Below are 17,094 nucleotides of genomic sequence, written 5' to 3'. Positions count from 1 at the left end.
GTCCAAGCAAAATTCGATTTCGCCGAAAGGACTCGTAGTCCAAAATCTGAAGTTAGTCTTGCTGCCATTGACGGTTTCTTCTTGGCTTTTCAGAATTTCATCGATGTTGATGATTTACCTCTCCTTTCTTATGCCGTTTCGGTCTGACCTTGAAGTCCAGCAGAGAACTTCTGAGAATGAGGAACTTCTTTCTTCTGAGAATGATGAACTCCGAGTAAGGATCCCTGTGAAGTGACCGGTGGCGGAAAGGAGCCTATGTGTACCTCTATCGAACGAGTTGCAAAACCTAAACAAGAATGAGAGATATGGGGAGATAAAGGAGGAAGAGAGAAAATCTGGGTATGGGTTTAACTTTGCCCTCGGGTATGTTAGATGGGTTTAAATTTTGAAATATCATATTTATCCATTCCATTTTAATCTCAGCCGTTAAATTCAATAATAGCCAGGTGTTAGTATGTGGTGCTGCACTGCCATGTACTGCAGACGATTTGCACAGTGAGACGATTTTTCTCCATAAAATCGCGAGATCGCCTAAATATAGCAAAAAATGAGATTTTGACGATGTATCGGTCAATTCAACTATATATAGCTGAAATCTCGCGAAATGTCACTGAGATTACGGTGATTTTTGGCCCGTTTTGAATTCACTTCTAAAAAAGTTTCTATTAACGCTGAATCGGCCAAAATTGAGCGATATATTTTACTATGCTTCATACTAGGTCGATGTAAGTCGGCCGTCTCTGTTTTCATGGTTTTACCTCCAAATTTTATTTTACAAGTTTCTGCCATTTAAAATTTTCAGAAGTTGATTGATTTATATTCAATTATTTGAGTACCAATAAACATACTACATTTTGAATGTTTTTTCCAACCCAATTAATTACACTCTAGCAATGTTTGATTCCTGAAAAGAGAAAAGCAAGAACTAATCTTCACCCTACAGTGATCCCAATCTAGGACCAGATTTTTTTTTTTTACGCTAACTTGTTTTTGAAGCCATAATTCTCAATGTAGACCTTGTTCGTACATGGTACAACACAAGCGGTGGACCAAGGTTTTTTTTTTTTTCACCATGACGGCATGCCACTGACTCAAAAGAGAAAATAATTAATAGCAGCTTGGTCTGGGCATTTACCATTCTATTTAAAATGAACGGTGATGCAATTTGAGGGTGTATATCCCCAGATTTATCCTATCCTCTTTCATCCATTCTTTTACCAAAAATGAACAACATTTATACAAAGTAAAATTCAATGAATCAATATGAAGGGCATTTCTATCTCCTGTTGGTGCAGAATTTGCGCGGTCCAACAGAATTCGTTGGGATCTAAGGACCGTGAATTGACTCCTCATATCTGATTCGATCTAGACTTGAATACACTCTCACCTACAAGGATTAGATAGGATTGTTAGAAACGGAGCTGACCAGCTGGATCAGCGCTCCGTCTCCGACGATCAAGTCAGTGAGTGTCGAAGGTTTTAGGTTGCAGAGCTCCTTGGAGCTCGAGAAGTGTTTGAATGCCTAAAGGCGGGAAAAGTGCAAGTAGATTGAGTGGATTAGAGTGTGTTAACTTCTATACATGCTTCAGACTGTATTTATAGACTCCCTTTATTGACTTGATCTTCTTCCAGCCGTCGATTGAACGCAATCCGATGGATAAGATTAGATCCTTGTATGGCTTTCGGATTGACCTCGTATTTGGTTTGAACCATTGGTCGATCTTGGTTGGACCAATGCGAACCAAATCTTGGGTGATTTATTTACAACACGAGCCCCCAAGCCTGCTGATCAGGTTGAGGTCAATTTAAAACTTTAGTCAGTAGGTTTTAGTTGTCTTTGTTTGTTCAACTTTGAAACTTGTTTTTCTCACTTGATCTGAACTGTGAGAATTCTTCAGTATTTGAGCTCATCTCCAGTCAAGAAGAATCATTTGAATGTTGAGTTCATCATTCAGTTGAAAGAGTTCATAAAAAAATTTTGAGCTTATCTTTCAACCTATGGAGCTCATCAAAAACTTCCAAGCTCATCATTTGATCAATTGAGTTCATTAGAAATCCTGAGTTCAATCTATTGAATCATAGAGCTCATCAGGATTCTAAGCTCATCACTTAATCTGGGGAATTCATCGGGTATCGTCAAGTTCTACTCTGAGCTGGAGAGTTCATCATGAATACTAGGTTCGATCAGAGTTAATCTTCAGTTGAATTTCTCTTCAATCATTTAATCTTGGACACTAATTCTAAGACTTGCTATCCACGTGGTGTAATCTGGATTTACCAACGTTTGAGCTTCCGAAACCACCAAAATTAGTTTTCGGTGATTTAAACTCCTTCGGAAATGATTTTTCTTACCTTGGGAAATGCTTGATCTTTGTAATCATTTCAAAGACAATGCTTAGCCCCCAACATTACCTTGAGCCATGGCTAAGGCTTTGGCTTGTCAGGCTTTTCTATCCCGTCATAAATGCTAATCTCTGATTTTCACAGATACGGTTGATCTTTTGATGTACGGTTTTAATATCTTTTCCGACTTATCCATTCTCTCCACGTGTTCAATTGCATTGTTCCAATATTCAGGTGATTCGACCCAGGTGTCGATTTGGATCAATTGTAACCATTGATTGAATCATCGTATATTTCCTTTCAAAACTTAAAAGTTTCCAATCACGTCGCTTTGCTTCCTATATTTACTCCCATTGTTGCCCTTTTTTTTCTTCATCCCTATTAGTGCCAGAGCCTTACCTTCGGATTTTGAGTCCTTTAGAAATGTTGTATAATAGTGGCTGGAAAACTTCTTATCAAAATGACATTCTCCAACGCCTGACTCTATTGGAAATTTCAGTTTTAGGTGTCTTGTGGAAATGATAGCACCTATTGTGTTCAAAGTTGATCTTCCCAAAAACACATTATATGCTGAAAAATTCTTGATAAGAATTTTGTCTCTGTCGTTATTGTTTGAGGATGAAATCCAAGCGTAATTGTCAATTCAACCGTTCCTTCCACTAGAGTAGATTCTCTCGAAAAATTGAATAGTCTGGTCCTGCATGGCTTTAGTTTTATAGAATCCAATTTCAACCTCAGGAAAGCTTCATATGACATAATGTCCACTGAGGAGCCTATGTCAACCAAAACTTTGTGAACATCATGGTTCGCTACCTCAATGATCACCACAATTGCATCATCATATGGTTCTTGAATTCTAGACATCTCTTCCTTCGTAAAGATTATCTCCTTCATTTTTCTAATTTGTTTTGGGACAATAATAGTTCTATAGAGTGTGAACCTCGCATGAGTTTTTGACTTTGCAATTGAGTTCAAATTTGTGCTTCCTAGTATCATCATAACTAGTGACTGCTTCTGGTGAGACTTCTACCCCTTCTACCCCTCATGATCTTCAGGTGGGGAATCAGATTGATAATCTTTCTTTGCTTGCTCTTCTCTCTCCGATCCTCTGTTATTCCACCTCCTCGGTTGTTCACCGTTCCTTTGTTGTCCTCTGTTCTTTTTCTGGACATATCGATCTAGACGTCCTTTACTACTTAGACATTCAATTTCATTTTTCAAAACCCTGCAATCGTCTATATCATGCCCGTGATCCCTATGGAATCTACAAAATTTATTCAGATTTCGCTCCTCTGCTTTCGAAATCATTGGTGCTGGTCATCTCATAAATTTTTTATTCTGAATTTGCATTCGAATTTCTGATCTTCTTGAGTTTAGAGGCGTCTATTGATCTAGAATTCGTCGTGGATCATCTTTTATAACTCGTTGATCACTTCTTGAATAATTCTTATCATGCCTCCAGTCTTTTTGATCAGATCTCCATGTTCCACTTCTTTTTGCCTACTTCCATCACCATCAATCTCTTTCCTTGCTTGTAGAATTTCCTTCATGTTTTCGTATTGATTACATCGTGATGTTAATTCTGCAATATTCACCGGCTTGTTTATGATTAGGAATTCTAATAAGTAATTGTCAGTCAAACCTTTGAACATTGCATCGTAAGCCACTGCTTCATTCAGATGCTTGATATGGATTGACTCTTGATTGAATCTCTTCATATAGCTGCGAACTAATTCTCTTGGCCTTCAACAAATTGCTGCCAAATTGTCCGTTGTTTTACTACTTTTCATGCTACTTTGGAAGCATGATAGGAAAATTTTTGTCAGATTTTTGAAGCTTCCAATCAAATTTGGCTTTAGACTAAAAAACCAGGTTGTTGCAGGGCCTTTCAGAGATGGAAGAGAATGATCGACACTTGAAAGTGTCAGATTCTCCAACTAGCATCATTACCAAGTTGAATTGAGCCAAATGCTCTAGTGGATCAACACTTCCATCATACACATTGTGAATACCGGGAGCTTGAAATTGTGTGGCAATGGTTTACCATTATTTCCTTCAATAATGGATTTTGATCTATAGATTCCTCCATATTCTCTTCATTTTCCTTATTCGCCAGTCGTTGGATTTGGTCGTCTAGAATACGAAATCTTTTATCGATCTCGGATCCACGAACCTTAGAATAGCTGCTGATTGACTTTTGAATCTTTTCTTTTAGATCTCTTCGGCTTCCTGGAATTCTACTTTTTATGCTTTGGCTTGGTAGATCTCTTTTATCTTCTCTAGTGGAAACTTGATCTTCCAATTCAAAAGGAAGTGGATCGAAATCTAGATCTGAACTTTCTCGACAACCTTCCTTGATTAGATCTGATATCTTCTGATTCTACCTCAACTCTTGCTTTCGAGGATTTTGGTAAAAAATCGTATCAACTCGAGAAAGGGGAGTTCTGATATCTGCTGGTACTGGAATTCTGGTTGTTTTTGGAATTCCTATTTTTCGGATATATGATCGCATCAGATTTTGTGTATCCAAAATCTGACGCTGCATATTTTCCATTTGAATTAAGATCTAATTTGGATTGAATCCAGGTTGTGAAGTTGCAATAGTGCTTTCGAAAGTTGTCTCTCCTGTCGGTTATGAATTTCAAGGAGGTGAGGCGAACGATCTCCAAAGACCTTTTGTTTTTGATGAGTAAGCATCGCCGGAGATGGTGGCTGTAATGCTGCTTCCTTCGTCTTTCTCTTTGGATTTTTTACTCTCTCGACTAGTCTCTTGTTGCCTTGTTCCCCTCCATCTCCTCTAGTTGCTCAGGTGATTGAGTCATAGCTTTTGTTCTAAAAGTATTTTCTCACAGACGACACCAAATGTTGGTGCAGAACTCGCCAGGATCCAAGGACTCTAAATTGCACCAAACTCCTTAGATCTGATTTGATCTAGACTTTAATCCTCAATTGTGTATCAATTGAAAGGCAGGGCAGCACAACCCACAACTGAGGGAGTGGTTACATCCATGGTTACTATATAGACTTGTAAAAGGATCAAATTCGGCTCAAATGCGACATTGTCCGTATCTAAATATAATAAGCAAAACCACTATTCAAATTTGATCTGATATTTGACAGAAATTTATAGAAGGTATATGAATTCGAATCCAAACTTTATTGAATATCCGATAATTATCTGATTAAAAAACTATTTGATTACTAATTGTTGATTGTTCACTTTTTTTCATTATATATGATTTTCAATTTCAAAATTTTCAGTTGCTGATTACGGGTTCCAAATCCAATTATGAACCCTATACAAAGAAAAGAAAAAAGTCCACTCTAATGTTTTTCCATAATTTAACCAATTGCCTAAGAGATTACCCCAAAAAAAAAAAAAAAAACAATTGGCTAAGAATAATTAATGAAATTATGGATGAATTTTAATAGTTTAACCAATTGGCTATGGATAATCAATGAAATTCTGGATGATTTCACATACTAGTCGGGGTTAACCGGCTCTACTTTTAGTGAGATTCAAAATTCCGACCAGTGAAAGAGGGAAAAGAAAGATCTAATGGCATGTTTACTTTTTACCACTGAACTTTTTTGCCCATGTCATGCTTGGAAATGAATAATAAAAATCTGCATAAAAATCCTTCGCATCTAGCCTTATGAGTCTAGTTCGTTCAACCACTGGATGAGCAACGTATGGATGAATTAGTAGAGCGGTTAAAAGCCCAACCTTCCACGGGGAGGTCCTGGGTTCACCCATCGAGCAACACTTATATTAGTAATATCCCTCAGCCCCCCCCCCCCACCATATATATAAATTCTTCGACTTAATAAAGAAAACTTTGTGATTAAGTCCACATATCGTGGACTTGATTGGATGGACTGAATCAAGTGATAAATCTTCATCTTGCCGGACGAAGGGTGTTTGCCCCCATTAAAGGGAAATTGCTTCAATCCTATGCATTAAATGCACAGGATTGTCATGCAAAATTTTGGATCGTTGGATCTAAAATTTTGGTCAAGATTTAAATCTCAACCATTGAATATCAACGGCCGAGATTTCGATCTCGGCCGAGATTTCGATTCAGCTGACAGGAACAGTCTTGCGCATTAAATGCGTAGGACTGAAGTAAGGTCCCGTGGCACCCACTAACATGTGTGAAAGTAGTAACCTTCACATGGACCTTTACCAAAAAAAAAAAAAAAAAAAAAAAAAACCTTCACATGGACCATGACTCCCATAAAAAATCCCCGTACAAAGAGTTGGACCCAAACGTAGGCCAAAATCCAGTAAAAGCCCTCCAACCAAGGTTGATGGGAGCCCACAATTACCTGATGAAGGTAAACAAACACCTTTATAATCATAATCATAATTTGAGGTGCAAGGCTGTATTGTTCTGCGTTCTTTAAACCAACCCATTTGATTCTGAAAACAAAGTGTTATAAAAGTGGGGTCTACCCTCGTCTCATCGAGATGAGGGTTCATCACTTAAAACCATTCGGTCAATGAGATCCAAGATATCTGGACTCAGGGTAGAGCCAAGATCAAATATTGGGGGCAAATAATAATTCTGTATCATTTTTCCATTGGATCACCGCACATATTGTGTGGGCTGATGAAAACAATTCAATGTTAGAAAAAAAAATTAATTCAATTACTTTAAAGAAAAGAAAAAATCAATTAGTTCATGCTTTGTTGTTTTCTAAGGTTTTTTTGAAATGAATACTTTTAAGATTGAGAGAATACTTAATAATTGTGGAAATAATTTAGGAAAACTCCAACTTGTACTAGTTTTTTTAAATTTTTCCTAACTGCCTAACCCATTTGTAAGAGGTTTGATTCGTTTGAAAAAAGATGAGAGAAAAAATAGAAAACAAAAAAGTAGATTAATGAGAGAATAAATAAACACACGCTTTAAAACCAGACTCAAATTATGAATCAAATCTGAGACTAAATCCATCCAATATGATATTCATCCAGTAGTTGGCCGAACTGGATGCACAGGGCTAAGATGCGGAGGGTTTTTATTATCCATTTCCATGAATGACATGGTAAAAATTTAGTGGCATAGTTTATCTTTCTGTAGCGTACATGAAGAATCACCCTTCAAAATTCAAGATCCAAATGGAAAGATTTGGCATTCTTCTCTTTTTTGGGAACGGAAGAATGAGTTATAGGCGTATGTTAAAACGATTTGTTCTTTTGTTCTTTAAGAATTGACCGATCAAAAAAGTGGTCTGAAGAACGCCTTTTGCTGAACATCAAGAAAATGTTTTTACCAAAATTACAGAAATGGAAGTGATACAATTAATCCCAATTAAAACCCTTGAACGAGTTTAACAAACGTCAACTTATTCTAGGATTTTTATTTGCAGTAGCCGAAGGTTGAGATTTCACCATGTAACCAAAATCAAGTAACGAGGGTTTATTTTTAAATATAATTTTTCATTTTTACATTATAAGGATTGAATAGTTTACTAATTCACAAAATAAAATCCCTCTGTGTTGGGTTTTTAATAAAAAAATTTTATATTAAGTTTTAAAATTAATTTTTTGCATTTCTTTTATTTAATTATTTTGTTAGTGTGTGGGACCCATGAGGTAAAGGTAGTAATGAGGCATCATGAGTAAAGGAGGCCCTTCATGACCTTGGTTATGAGGCTCTTCATGACCTTGGTTATGAGGCTCTTCATTCATGACATTGGTCATGGTCTTAAAGATTTTGATCATGGTGATGAGGTGGACTTATTTGAATGATGAAATTCTAACTCTTGACCTTTATTCTCATTTCAACTTCATGACTATTCATGACCATTACCATGAGTGGGGTTAAGGTCTTTCAATTGATTAAATCCAATTAATTCCAACGAAGTGAATATGAGAGTTACTTCTCCAAGTAGTGGAGAGGTTAGTTCAAGGTGGTTTATTCTCATTAGTGGAGGAGAGACAAACCATTGATTCTCCAATTGCCTTGAGAATCCTAAAGGGTATAAAGTGAGGTTTGAGCCTATATAAACTCAACATTTCCTTGCATGTTGTGTGCAATTGAGACACTCCTCACTCTTATATTATTTGTTTTACAAAATTAATTTCTTTCTTTAAATTTGACTAAGTGTTGTGCTCTAGCTTTTGACTCCTGGATTAGAAGAACTAAGTCATCTTCTAGTTGAAAGTTGGAGATGGTGGTGCGAAGAACTCTTGGTAGTAAGGTACATCAATTACCTTAAAGACATCACTCAATGTGTGACTCAACCTCATTGATCGGTGGTTCGTTCAGTTACAACATCAAACTCTCCGGATTGGCTAAGAATCTTCATCTTTCAATTGTGTTGCAATTTCATTTTTTGTATTTGGTAGAATTCATAATACAATTATACCAACACTTTGTTTACCTGACACTTCCCTTGAGCAAAAGAAGAAGAGAAAAAAATCTAAGAACATTTGAAAACAATTTATTTATCTCCAAAGTTCCGTTAGCCATTGATTTCGATAACGGAGGAAGATATTGCTCATGTGGTGAATTGACCAGTATTTTGATCGCCTTCAACACAAAATTTTCATCGCCTTCTTAACTTCGACGATGTCGAGAAGTTGTTCTCCTGTCTCAACGTTTCGTTATTGAGATCATAAATTTTTGCTTCAAAATAATAATTTTTTTTTTCTGTTGTTGATTTCCTCCTCTTTTCTTTCTGAATTTCTTGCACAACTACCAGTTTTTGAGAAGAGAAGGAAAATGAGAGAGAGTCGGGTAAATAGAGGATTTTATTTTATAAATTAATTAAACCCTTAGAATATAAAAACAAAAACTTTTATTTTACAGTTTTTAGTATTTCATATGGTTGGTAACCATACTCCCTTGGTAGGCTTATTGATTAGGGAGCAGCTTCGGAACTTGATTAAGTTGCCCGGATGGGAATATTAATAATGCCTCCGTGAGAGGAGTTCAGAACTTTGGAACTTGATTAAGTTGCCGGATGGGGATATTAATAATGCCTCAGCGAGAGTCGTAGTCACGATCCCTAGGATTAGTGAAATGGGTTGGTTTCAACCACTATTCGTCGTTGGCATTCTTCGTTGTTATATTCCAAAGAGAAAAACGGCAAAAAAAGGAAAGAGAAAAACGGAAACAAGGTTACCAAAGGCGGCCTTAGATTCAGAATCATTTCTAAGACGGGCTGGGCTTTAATTAAGCGTGTTCAAGGGCTAAATTATTCCAGCCCTAGCTTGACTATAGATCATTTATAAGTATTTACTCAGGTCAGCTCTACTGATGATCGTAGATCTACCAACTTCATCTTCCTCGATCACCCACCGAATTTGAAAAGAAAAGCTAGCTCAGATCAACTTATGCCTCAAAACATAAATCGTTTGGCTATATATGGTGTCTCTTCACTGAGTTTACAACGACATTTGCTTCTACTTCTTAACATTAATGGCACCCTAGTCAGGCAGATAAATACCAAGTTATTCAATTTCCAACTAGCTAGATACCATTGTTACAGTTATCACTAGTAGTATCTGCTCAAAGCAGAACTGTATCATGTAGACAGAGGAAGAAAGATTTCAGTGTACAGTAACCGCCATTAAAATCAAAACTCAACAACATCCAAGTTCAAGAACCAAAGTTGATGATGATGATGATGAAGAAACTTACAAATTAAACCAGTTACTTCCAGTCACTACTCTTGGTGCCTTCCTTTACTTCGCTCACTGAGATCATCCATTTCATCATCACTGCTGCTAGAAGAACTCTCACTTTCTTTTCCATCCTCACCAATCACAGTCTCTTTAATCTTCTGACCCGTCTCCTTAGTCGCTCCCCATGCACCCTGCACCGTCTGCTTCGTCTTCTCTCCCAAGTTCTTTGCCATCTCCGTGGCCTTCTCCGTTCCTTGCTTAGCTTTATCAGCCATCGAACTCGCCACGTTACTCGTCTTTTCCTTCGCTCCGTATGCCACGTCACTCGTCTTCTCCTTCACTCCCTTTGCCACTTCACCAGTCTTCTCCTTCGCTCCCTTTGCCACGTCACTAGTCTTCTCCTTCGCTTCCCAGGCTTTCTCTTTGGCTTTGTCCATCCCTTCCCTTGCACTTTCTTTCGTCTTCTCTGTCCCTTCCGCCACTGTTTCCTTCGCCCTTTCAGACATATCGGAAGCCTTGTCGGTCGTTGCGTCCTTCATCTCCTTTGCTTTCTCTCTGGCTCTGTCCATCTTCTCCTTCGCTTCTTCTGCTGTATCTCGACCCTGCATGCAAATAGATGAATCAAAAAACAAAATCGATCACATATGATTATGACTAGAAGATACTACATATGAAGGTATGAAAGAACTATCTATATATAAATATATACCTCAGAGTTTTGGGAATGAGCAGAGGTGGTGAAGGAAATCCTAGAAAACTTAGCAGTGGAAGAATATCTAAGAGGAAAAGAAGGGTTTCGACGAAAGGCTGCCTTAGATAAGTTGAAGAACGAGTTCCTGGCTAGATTCATGGTTGCCATGGTGATTCTGTTGTTGCGTCTGCAAATCAAAGAATGAATCTGGTGTTCTATCTGTTAACGGCGTGGAGTCTAAAATCGCATATATATAAGGGTGCATAGTGAAGAAGGTGACGCCATGGCTGTTTGACGCGTTTCTCTTGGCAGTGGCAAGTGTCAGACATGCCCTGCTTTACTATTTCTTCGAGTTGACAGGTGTTCTGTTCTGCTGATGGGTAAACAATGACCAACCAACCAGGATGCTTTTTGACACAATATCCGTATCAACTATCACACTTTGGTCGACGTAACGTAAGTCCAGAGGATTTTAACTCGAACCGGTTAAATCAATTGAAAATGGCCTGTCATATAAAATTGATGGAAATCTTTTTAGACCGGATTGCAGAGCCAGCAGAAATTCGGGCCAACCATCTGACCTAGTACTTCCTCTCTCTTCTTCTTCTTCTTTCTTTTCTTTTTTTTTTTTTTTTTTTTCTTTTTTATTTATTTATCTTTCTTTCTTTCTTCGTGTTCTATTTCTTCTTTTTCTTTTTTTTTTTCTTTTTTAGGTGGGGGTGGGGCGCGGCTTGTTAGATAGGATTAGATTGGTGAAAAAAAAAGCGGCAGTGGAGATAAGCATTCTGTTCGTCGGAAGGAAGAAGTTTACTTCATGTTTTGTTTGAAGTTCTTCTTCACTCTTTTTACTTGCATTGATTACCTTAGTGATTGAAAAAAAAAAAAAAAAAAAAAAAAAGAAAAAAAAAAAAAGAAAAGAAAAGAAAGAAGAAAAGAAGAAAAAAAAGGAGAAAGTTCGGTTGGAGAAAATATAAAAAAGGGGAAATTTTTTTTTTTGTTTTTTTGTTTTATCTGATTTTTTATCGAATTGCTAACATACAAGTTCTTTCCACAGGATTTTGTATGACTGTGTTTTGTTCAGGGTTAGGTGGTCTTAAGGTTTTTGGACGTTCTAGACTCAATGAAAGTAACTCATCGAGGAGATTTTATTCGGTTGGTATTTGATATTGTGAGTTCATACGGAGACCAATAATTAGGTGCTTTAAATTGATATTTCCATAGGAAGTTCTTTAGCAATACAACACTCTCTTGGAAAAGTTATACCTTTACTATAGAATTTCATTCAGTCTTATAGTACTACTCTTGCCCTCTCTACTTTTTAAAATTCATTTATAGTGGATTTGAGTGCAATGGACGATATATTTTATCTGATTTGAGCACTAATAAGTTACAATCTTATCATTCTATTATTGTTGCTAATGTTACTATTGTCCCAATTCAAGGTCAAGGGAAATTGAACCTATTTCAACCAAGATTGATGCCTTATTTGTGTCATCATTGTCAGTGAATTTGTTATCAGTTAGTAAAATTTCTCAGAGTTTAAATTGTAATGTGATTTTTTCAAAGAACAAGGTAGTGTTCCAAGACAGTTTAACAGGGACAATGATTGGTGAAGGTTAAGGGTGTCAATTGTGTACCGAAACCGTTTAACCGTACCGAACCTCGCTGTCTAAAACCGCACCGTACCGTACCGTTCAAAATTCGGTAGAGTACGTACCGAAACCGAATTTCTTCGGTACGGTTCCGGTTTTAGGTACTCATACCGTCGGTACATACCGAAACCGTACCGAATTGGTACCGTACCAAATTAAGAGATATAAATTGTAATTTTACAATTAAAACACTTAACATTTTCCCTATCCCTAATTCCCTATTTCAATTTTTTGTTTCATCATTCACTTCTCTTCTTAGATTTACTTGTTTTGTCTCTATTAATTAAATTTATTTGCTTTATCTATGTTAATTTCAAATTATATCGATTGGTTGATCACAATTTCATTAGGATCTTGATGAACTAATAACAAAAAGTGGCATAAGTTCATTTGTACCAAAATTGTACTGCACTAGATACCGTGTTTAAACCGTTTTCCCGTACCGATTTAATACCGAAACCGTACCGAACCGTTTTTGTAAATACCAAAACCGTACCATACCGTTTAAATTCGGTACGGTATGGTTCTGGTTTTCGATATTCAAAGTTGGTACCGCACCGAAACCGTACCGATTGACACCCTTAGTGAAGGTAGACTGCAGAATGGACTCTATATATTAGATCCTACAAATAGCGCCTTGACTTCTATGAGTAATCATAAGAAATCTCAACTCTAGCATTGGCGTATGGGCCACCCTTTTGATAGGATTTTATGATCTTTAAATCCTTGTTTATCTTTTAATTCTATTGGTTGTGATGCTTGCCATTTTTCCAAGCAACGCAGATTACTGACTGTTTCCAGTGCATTATATGATCTAGTGCATTCTTATATTTAGCATTTTCCTATAGACTCTAGAGAGGGATTCATATATTTTGTTCATTTGTTGATGATAAATCTCAGGCTACATGGTTGTATTTATTATCTTCCAAGAATAAAGTGCTACAGATGTTTTAGGAACTTTAACAGATGGGTTTGACTCAGTATCAGACTTGCATTGAAGTCTTGCGAACAGATAATGGAACAAAATACACTAATAGGCCCTTTCAATCATATTTCAAAAGTTTGGGAATCTTGCATCAAACTTCATGCGCAAACACTCCTCAACAAAATGGGACTGTTGCCAATGGTGGATTAGTAAAGCGGTTAAAAGCCCAACTTCCCATGGGGAGGTCCTGGGTTCGCACCCATCTGGCGGCACCTATATTAGTAATATTCCCCCACCCTATATATAAACTCTTCGGATTAAAAAAAAAAAAAAGGGACTTTTGAACACAAAAACATATATATACTTGAGGTGACTTGATCTTTATTATTTCATGGGATTCTTCCCAAGACTTTTTGGTTAGATGTTGTCAACACGAGTTGTTACTTAATCAATCGTCTCCCAAGTACAGTTTTGAACTTTAAGATACCCTTAGAGGTTCTATATGATCCTCCTATTATGATGTCTCATCTTTGAGTTTTGGTTGCATTTTTTATGTTCATGCCCAAGGTGGTGATAAACTTGATCCACGTGCTTACAAACGTGTGTTTTTTGGATACTCCTCTACTAAAAAGGGTTACAAGTGCTTAGACCCATTTACTAGTAAACTTTTTATTTCACGCGATATGTCTTTTGATGAAACTCATATGTCTTTCTCTAGTAGAAAACCAGACTCGGGGGAGCTAGATTACAATGAATTTGTTCATGTCCCGTCACCAAGTACACCAGATAACATGCATGTAAGGGGTGATATTAATGAAGATAATGTTAGAGGCGACCCCACTGAAGGTACGTAGCATTGTTATTAGTGATATCACTGAAGATACTGATAGAAATCTACATGGTGAAGCAACTACAAATGTACCTATTGTAGGAACTGATACAGTTGAAACTATAACACAATTACCAATTCACAGATCTACTTAGGTTTCTCACCCTTTAGTGAGATTGTGTGAGTTTACCACTTATCATACAACTAAATTCTCAATCCAATCTCATATAAGTTATGATCATTTCTCCCCTCAATATTTTACATATCTTTCAGCCATTGAAGACCACAAGGAGCCATCCAATTTGATTGAAGCTAAGAATTCACCTAAATGGGTGAAGGCTATAAATGAGGAACTAGAAGCTCTTCATAAAAATAAAACTTGGGATATAGTGCAACTCCCAAGTGGCAATTATCCAGTTGGATGTCGTTAGGTCTACAAGACTAAATTCAAGAGTGATGGGAATCTAGAGAGGTATAAGGCAAGACTTGTTACCAAAGGATATACTCAAACATATGGAGTTAATTATAGAGAGACATTTGCTTTTGTAGTTAAAATGAATACTGTAAGAGTGTTGATGTCAATTGCCATTAATTGTGGATGATCAATTTTGCAAATGGATGTAAAAAATGTCTTTTTACAGGGAGACTTACAAGAAAAAATATATATGGAAATCCCTCCAGGCCACCTTTTAGAAAAACAAGATGGACTTGCGGTCTAGTGATTAGTACACCCACTAGATTGATAGTTTGATTAGATGAAGTGGTGGAGGCTTGCCCCATAACCATAAAAGGTAATTGAAAGCTCAATGGGTAATCCTAAACATTGAAGACTTTGATGTGATTTTGGGAATGGATTGGTTAATTGCCCTTAAAGTAGTTATCATTTGCTCATTAAGGAAGGCACAGTTCCATTTTAAGGGAACAACACCTTCTAAATTTCAAAGCAATCAAGGAAGACTTAGTAAGAAGACCTTAGCCTCGGCTATGCAAGTAAAGGCATTGGTGGAAAGTGGATCATTCAACGCTACATCATGGGATGAAGACAAGAAAGAGAAGAGTATTAAAGATATTAAGATACTAAGGGACTTCATGGATGTCTTTCCTAAAGACTTATCTGGATTGCCACCAGAAAGAGAATTGGAGTTCACGATTGGTTTGATTCCCAAAGCGACTCTAGTATCGAAGGCCCCATATAGGTGGCACTATTGAACTGAAGGAGTTATATAGTCAATTGGATGAACTCCTAGATACATGTTTTATTCAACCAAGTGTATCACCTTGGGGAGCTTCGGTGTTGTTTGTGAAGAAGAAGGATGGTAGCATGCGGTTGTGTATTAATTTCCAGGAGTTAACTAAGTTGACTATCAAGAATAAGTACTTGTTGCCTAGAATAGATGATCTCTTTGATCAGTTGAAAGGAGTGGCAATGTTCTCAAAGATAGATCTGAGGTCTGGTTATCATCAACTCAGAGTGAAGTCAAGTGACACCTGCAAGACGACATTTAGGACTCATTATGGACATTACGAGTTTAGAGTGATGCCTTTAGGATTGACGAATGCCCCTGCAACCTTCATGGATATGATGAATCGTGTATTATAGGATGTCTTAGATAAGTTTGTGATTATAATTATCAATGACATCTTAATTTACTCGAAGAATGAAGAACATGTGATGCATCTCCATTTTACCATGGAAAGGCTAAAGGAAAAGAAGTTATATGCTAAGTTTAGCAAATGTGATTTCTGGTTATCGAATGCAGTTTTCCTTAGCCATGTAGTTTTAGCAGAAGGAATTTGAGTTGATCTTGATAAGGTTAAAGCAATTGCTAAATGGGATATGCCAAAGAATTTGACTAAGATCATAAGCAATCTGGGAATCGTTGAATGGGATACTACAAAAGATTTGTCGAGAATTTCTCTAGATTGGTTGCTCTAATGACCAACCTTACTAGAAAAGGAGACAAGTTCTTCTGGAATGATGCTTGTGAGAAGAACTTCCAAAAGTTGATGAAAAGACTAACTCATGCCCTAGTGTTGACTGTACTAGATGACTCTGGCAGGTTGACAGTCTATACTGATGCTTCAAAGATTAGCCTAGGTTGTGTATTTATGCAACATGGAAAGTTAGTGGCATACACCTCTAGACAATTGAAGGATTATGAGCATAACTATCCAACTCATGATTTGGAGTTAGCCATTGTGGTTTTTGTATTGAAGATCTGGCATCACTATCTATGGAGAACATATTGTCATCTACACAGATCACAAGAGTTTGAAGTACACCCAGAAGGAGTTGAATATGAGGCAACGTAGATGGTTGGAGTTGGTAAAAGACTATGATTGTCATATTCAATATCACCTTGGGAAGGACAATGTAGTTGCTGATGCCCTTAATAGAAAAAGTAAGTGAGAGGAGATAGATCTAAATTCTTTCAGCAAACAGTTTTTTAATTCAATTATGAAGTTGGAACTCGAAATTGTGCCAGAAGGATCGAAAAATAATATTGGCAACTATAATAGCACGATTGACCTTGAGAGATCAAATTATAGCCTTGCAATCCTCAGACCTGAGTTTGAAGGAGAAGATTTATTCTAGTCCACAAGAACAATCTGATTTCCTTATGTCCAATGATGTGCTTTAACTTATAGAGGTAGACTGCGTGTGCCTACAGTTGAAAAACTTAAAAAGGAGATTTTGAGTGAAGCACATCATTCAATATTCACCGTACACTTCGGAAGTACCAAGAAATATGGGAACATTATTGGTGGATTGGGCTAAAGAATGATGTGAAAGACTTCGTGGCTAAGTGTGACATGTATCAACGACTTAAAGCCATTCAACAACCATCATCAAGTCTTCTACAATTGCTTCATGTTCCTAGTTGGAAGTGGAAAGGAAAGACATCACTATGGATTTCATCACTAGCCTACCTCGTACTAGTTAAGGGAATGACATAGTTTAGGTGATTGTTGATAGGTTGACCATGTCAGCACTTTATTCCGATGAAGATCACGTCC

This window comes from Hakea prostrata, chromosome 9 (genome assembly GCF_041222555.1).
Source record: "Hakea prostrata isolate BN-2017 chromosome 9, UWA_Hpros_2, whole genome shotgun sequence".
NCBI lineage: Eukaryota > Viridiplantae > Streptophyta > Magnoliopsida > Proteales > Proteaceae > Hakea > Hakea prostrata.
Note: the sequence above shows the minus strand (reverse complement) of the source record.